The sequence below is a fragment of the Lepus europaeus genome, chromosome 10, assembly GCF_033115175.1.
Source record: "Lepus europaeus isolate LE1 chromosome 10, mLepTim1.pri, whole genome shotgun sequence".
NCBI classification, from domain to species: domain Eukaryota; kingdom Metazoa; phylum Chordata; class Mammalia; order Lagomorpha; family Leporidae; genus Lepus; species Lepus europaeus.
This window is the reverse complement of record NC_084836.1, coordinates 64,761,821-64,768,796: the sequence shown is the minus strand read 5'-3', so window position 1 is coordinate 64,768,796 and position 6,976 is coordinate 64,761,821.

The window sequence follows — 6,976 nt, the reverse complement described above, 5'->3', positions numbered from 1 at the left end:
GCTTTTTAATTTATTTTCTTTCTTTTTTTAAAAAATATTTATTTATTTATTTGAAAGGTGGAGTTACACAGAGAGAGAAGGAGAGGCAGAGAGGAAGAGATATCCACTGGTTCACTCCCCAATTTGCTGCAATGGCCAGAGCTGAACAGATCCAAAGTCAGGAACCAGGAGCTTCTTCTGGGTCTCCCATGCAGGTGCAGGGGCTCAAGGACTTGGGTCATCTTCTACTGCTTTCCTCAGCCACAGCAGAGAGCTGGATCAGAAGGGAGCAGAAGGGATTTGAACCAGTGCCTGTATGGGATGCGGGTACTGCAGGCAGCGGCTTTACCCACTACGCCACAGCAGTGGCCCCTAATTTATTTTCATTTTAACAGATCTTCCGTCTGTTGGTTCATTCCCCAAATACGTAAAACAGCCCTGAGCCTGCATCCAGATCTCCCACATGTGTGACAGGGACCCAGGACTTGAGACACCTGCTGCCCCCCAGGGTGCACATCAGCAGGAAGCTGGATCAGAAGCAGAGCCAGGACTCTAATCAGGCCCTCTGATATGGGGGGGCATCCCAGTGAATGACTTAACCACTGCTCCAGCGTTTATACTCTTCCTTGTGGATTTTCTGAATGTATGATCACACCACCTACAAATTTTTTTTTTTTTTTTTAATTTTTGACAGGCAGAGTGGACAGTGAGAGAGAGACAGAGAGAAAGGTCTTCCTTTTGCCGTTGGTTCACCCTCCAATGGCCGCCGCAGTAGCGTGCTGCGGCCGGCGCACCGCGCTGATCCGATGGCAGGAGCCAGGTGTTTATCCTGGTCTCCCATGGGGTGCAGGGCACAAGGGCTTGGGCCATCCTCCACTGCACTCCCTGGCCACAGCAGAGAGCTGGCCTGGAAGAGGGGCAACCGGGACAGGATCGGTGCCCCGACCGGGACTAGAACCCGGTGTGCCGGCGCCGCTAGGCGGAGGATTAGCCTATTGAGCCGCGGCGCCGGCCACCTACAAATTTTGTTTCTTCCCAATTCTAAGGCTATGGTATTTTTGTCTGATTCTATTTAGCCAAGGAAAGTTTTCAATATTTTACCACTAGGTGTGATATTTGCTCTAGGTTTTTAGTAGATACCTTCTTTCAAATGTTTTAGTTCCTAACAATTTCTAGTATGATAATACGTTTTTAAAATCACAAATGGATGTCAAGTTTTCTCAAATAGTCTTTGTGCTTCTGCAAAGATGATCATATGGGATTTCCTCTTTATTTTGTTAATGTGGTTAAGTATTTATTGCTTGATTTTTCCAATGTTAAACCATACTGGAATTACAGGAATAAATCTAATTTGACTGTAATGTCTTATCCTTTTAACATACTAATGGGGTTCTGTTTGCTAGTATTTTGCGTGAGATTTTTTGCATCTAAGTAAATAGGACATAGGTTCGTAATTTTCCTATTCTGTGATAAGCTTGTCAGGTTGTGTTGTCTCATAAAATGAACTGGAATTGTTTCCTTTTATCTATTCTTTGTAAAAGCTTCTATAAGATTATGGTTGTTGCTTCCATAAATGTTTACAAAGATTCACTAGTATATTCAAGTCTAGAGTTTTTTTTTTTTTTTTTTTTAATTTTTTGACAGGCAGAATGGATAGTGAGAGAGAGACCGAGAGAAAGGTCTTCCTTTTTGCCGTTGGTTCACCCTCCAATGGCCGCTGCGGCCAGCGCATCTCGCTGATCCGAAGCCAAGAGCCAGGTGCTTCTCCTGGTCTCCCATGCGGGTGCAGGGCCCAAGCACTTGGGCCATCCTCCACTGCCTTCCCGGGCCATAGCAGAGAGCTGGCCTGGAAGAGGGGCAACCGGGATAGAATCCGGCGCCCCAACCGGGACTAGAACCCGGTGTGCCGGTGCCGCAAGGCGGAGGATTAGCCTGTTAAGCCACGGCGCTGGCCCAAGTCTAGAGTTTTTTATGAGAAAGTTTAAATTGTATATCCAATTTATTCAATAGATATAGGGCCACTCAGAATTTTCTATTATTTCTTGGGTCAGTTTAGATAAGTTTTGTTTTCCTAAGAATGCATTTATTTCAACTAAATTGTCAAATGCATTGTAATAAAGTTATCCTTTATTACAATATAACAATATTCTCTTGTTATCTAAAATAAGTCTCATTTTGATTCCTGATAGTGGAAAATCTTTTTTTTTTTTTAAGATTTATTTATTTATTTGAAAGGTAGTGTTAGAGTAGACAGAGACAGAGAGAGGTCTTCCACCTGGTGGTTCACTCCCCAAATGGCCACAATGGCTGGAGCTTGTCCAAAGCCAGGATCCAGGAGCTTCTTCTGGTCTCCCATGTGGGTGCAGAGGCCCAAGAACTTGAGCCATCCTTTGCTGCTCTCCCAGGCAAATTCTCAGGGAGCTGGATGGGAAGTGGAACAGCTGGGACTGGAACCAGTTACCCAGATGGAACGTCTGTGCTGCAGGCAGTGGATTTACCCATTATGCCACAGCACCGGCCCCAAAAACTTAGGTTTACTGATCTTCAGTATTGTATATTTACTTTATATTTCATTAGTTTCTGCTGTTACCTTTACTATTTACTTTCTTCTATTTTCTTTGGGGATCATTTATTTGTTCTCCTTTTCTACTTTTTTTTTTGACAGGCAGAGTGGACAGTGAGAGAGAGACAGAGAGAAAGGTCTTCCTTTTGCCGTTGGTTCACCCTCCAATGGCCGCCGCGGAAGGCGATGGCAGGAGCCAGGTACTTATCCTGGTCTCCCATGGGGTGCAGGGCCCAAGCACTTGGGCCATCCTCCACTGCACTCCCTGGCCACAGCAGAGAGCTGGCCTGGAAGAGGGGCAACCGGGACAGGATCGGTGCCCCGACAGGGACTAGAACCGGGTATGCCGGCGCCGCAAGGCGGAGGATTAGCACAGTGAGCCACGGCGCCGGCCCTCCTTTTCTACTTTCTGAAACACATCCTTGTGGCTAGTGGCTACCACATTGCACAGCGCAGACATAAAGCATCCAAAGCATCCATGGGTAGTCCTCAGCACATCTTCGTTTAATTCGCTAGTCTAGTCCCTGCTAATACCTGACAGATCCCAGAGGACGAGAGTTATCAACCAGAAACTCAAATGTCACTTAAGCTGACAAGGTCTCAAGTATAAGATATGCAATCTTTTCCATCCCTATCAGAAAGAAGTTGGACCTCTGGATATATCACCGCAAAACACAAATGTAGGAGGCCAGAATGTGCCACCCCAAAATACAAGTCTTGGCAGGGTCTGTCCTGGAAACAGGAGTGACTCTGGAAAGTGGTGCTGTTGTGAAGGAACATTACCCTCTAAGGGAACTCTACGCTGCTAAGTCTCTGTATCAGGGAAGAAGGCTGCTCTGAAACACTATGATCTGATTGATTCAATCTGAGTGGGAAGGCAACCTTTAGTCACCATGCAGTTCCTCCCTTCATCCTCGCTAACTTGTGTGCTCACCCCTGCCCCTCAAAACTCCAAGTGCCTACTCCTTCCTGCAGCTTAGGACGGTATGGAAGCTTCAATCACCTGCATTCTCACATTGTGTGGGATCCCTGTGTTGTAAATGTATAGCTAAAAATGAGCTTTCTCCTGTTAATCTGTCTTATGCCAATTTACTTTGTAGCCCAGCCACAGAACCTAGGAGTATGGCGTGAAGCCATTTTCCTCTCTCCTCCAGAGAGCAAAAACAGTTCACGGGGACTTGGAAAACACCACACAGTCTTGCTCGCTCCAGGGCTGTGTTAACCCTCCTGCCCTCTGTCACAAAGTAACCTGAAGAAATCCAACCAGCTAGACATCTCTCTGAACATCACCATATTGATCTGCTGTGTGGATAACAACGTGCAATCAGGACTGGTTGAGCAGGAAATATTAAGTCAAGATGGTAAGACACTTACCGTCCAGAGAGTAGGTGGGTGTCAGCCCTTTTTCAGCTTCCCTTTGGGGCTGGTGCTGCGGCATGGTGGGTGGAGCTGCCATATGCAGTGCTGGCATCCCAGGTGGGCACTGGTTTGGGTCCAGGCCAAAGCCAGGAGCCGGGAGCTTCACTTGGGTCTCCCACGTGGGTACAGGGGCCCAAGCACTTGGAGCATCCTCTGTTGTTTTCCCAGGCCATCAGCAGAGAGCTGGATTGGAAGTGGAGCAGCCAGGTCTAGAACAGGCGCCCATACGGGATGCCAGAGTCACAGGTGGCAGTGGTTTTACTTGCTACACCATAGCACTGTCCCCTCCCATGCTCCCCCTTTTTAAAGATTTATTTATTTGAAAGTCAGAGTTACAGAAAAGTAGAGGCAGAGGCAGAGAGAAAGAAATCGATACTCTATCTGCTGGTTCACTCCCCAAATGGCCACAAAGGCAGGAGCTAGGCCGATCTGAAGCCAGAAGCCTGGAGCTTCCTCTGTGTCTCCCACATGGGTGCAGGGGCCCAAGGGCTTGGGCCATCTTCTACTGCTTTCCCAGGAACATTACCAGGGAGCTGGATCAGAAGTGGAGTAGCTGGGACTTGAACCAGTGTCCATATGTGGTGCCCATATGAGGCAGCTTTACCTGCTATGCCACAATGCTGAACCCAAAATAGATAAATTTCAAGAACTGTTTTTTAAAAAGAGTTAGGAAAGAAAGGGATACTGGAAAACTGCAGACAGTGTTCCTAAATAAAGCTCCCCTTTTCCTTGTTCAAACAGAGCAGCAACCTTTATCTACTGTCTGTATTGCAGATGCTTAGCACGCTGTTTCTCCAAGGGTTGAGGACCAGAACAGCTGAGCACATCTTGGGATCTAGTAGAGGTGGAGAGGAGTTGGAGACAATAGGAAGAGATACAGCTAGCATTCGTTCTTCATTCAACGCTTTTTTTATTTTTTTAAGATTTTATTTCTGGGGCCGGCGCTGTGGCACAGCAGGTAAAGCTGCCGCATGCAGTGTCAGCATCCAATATGGGCGCTGGTTTGAGGCCTGACTGCTCCACTTCCGATCCAGCTCTCTGCTATGGCCTGGGAAAGCAGTAGAAGATGGCCCAAGTGCTTGGGCTCTTGCACCCACGTGGAAAATCCTGCACATAACATGGGAGATCCTGGCTCCTGGCTTTGGATTGGCCTAGCTCTGGCCCTTGCGGCTATTTGGGGAGTGAACCAGCAGATGGAAGACTCTCTCTCTCTCTCTGCCTCTCAAATAAATAAATAAATCTAAAAAAAAAAAAAAAGATTTTATTTCCTTTGAAAGGCAGAGAGAGAGGGAGAGATCTTCTATCTGCTTACTCCCCAAATGGCCACAGTGGCTAGGATAGGCCAGATGGAAGCCAGGAGCCAGGAGCTTCTTCTGGGTCTCCCATGAGAATGCAGGGGCCCAGGGACTTGGGCCATCTTCCACTCCTTTCCCAGGCACATTATCAGATAGCTGGATTGGAAGCAGAGCAGCCAGGACTTAACTGGCTGTCATGTGGGCTAAATCCACAACACTGGTTCCCATTCAATGATACTTAAAGGCTGAGCAGGGGCAGCTCCTCCCTTGAAGTCTCTGTCCTGACTGCAGCTGCAGGTGGCTTCTTGCTTTCAATAAACTTTGCTAAAAAAAAAAAAAAAAAAAGAAAAAGATTAAACACAACAAGGTACTTTAGAACCCCTACCCTTTTCTCATTAAATCCAAAGGATGCTATACATTACAACTGTTTATAAACAACAACAACAACAACAACAAAAAAAGGAGGGTTTTCTCCTCCAGAATTAGGGCCCTGAATAGCCAAGAGTAAATCTATAAGGTAATACAATGAAAGCCCTTTAACCTGGGGGAAAGCAGGTGGGAGTGGAAAGCTTTAAGTGGTATTAATTCTGTTATCTGATGGGAGTTTTACTTCTGAGCAGTTGAAGCTACAGTCTCAGGAGGACTTAAGAAACCTTAGGTAAGGGGCAAGCACTTGGCTTAGCCCAGCCCCGGATTGGCACACCCACATCCCACGTCAGACTCCTGCTAGTGTACACCATGAGAAGCAGCAGACGTGGCTCAAGTACTCGGGTCCCTGCCACCCAAGTGGGAGGCCTTGATGGGCTCCCGGGCTTCTGTCTGGCCTAGCCCTGGCTGATGTGAGCATTTGGGGGGTGAAAACCAGTGGCTAGATCTCTCTCTCTCTCTGTCTCTTTCTTCCCCCCTGCCTTTCAAATACAATGAAAATAAAACAACTTGAGCCCCTCCTCGGGATCACTGCTGCAAGTTCCCAGTTCTGTAAAACCCGGATGTCACCGAGCTCACAGCATTTTTATGTTAAGTGACACATTCTAAGTTTGAGGAAATGCTTTGAGGGTGAAAGGGGATAGAGAGCTGTATGTCAATGGCTTGGCTGTTGCTGTGACTGTCCCACCAGTGCCCTGGGGCCAGGGAGGAGCCCTCTAAGCCGCTGTCGGTGCCAAGCAGGGTGGAAGAATCTTCATCGTTTAGGGTGGGAGGCAACACTTTTCTTCAAGGCCTGAAGTTCTGGAGAAAACAGGCGCTGGGTGGCATCCAAATGCCAACTCGAGGGATCTGAAATGCATCGCCGCTGCCCGGCTTGGACAGCAGGGGGCGCTGGTCGGACCCGTCCCGGAGTTCGCAGGGGTCGCTGAGCTGATGTGGGGGTCCCAGGGGCCCATGCCACTCATGGACGCCGTCACCAGTGTCCACTGCTATCCGCCTGCTACCCAGCGTGGGCCGGGTCTCAGAAGGCGCCTGTGGTGGCCGCCGTGTGCCCGGGCGGCCGCCCGGACGGCGCGGCCCCAGACTCCGCCGTGGAAGCCGCGGCAGCTGTTCTCCCAGGCGGCCGTGGGGGGCAGCAGAGGGGACGGCGACAGGTGCGGGAGCCCCTCCCGGGGCAGCAGTGGAGAGGCGGGCTCCGGGGTCTGTTCCCAGGCTGGATATCACCCCCGCCCCCCAGCCAAATCCCCGGGAGAGGCCCGGCCGGCGCCGGGGCTGGAGGAGGAAGCGGCCGGAG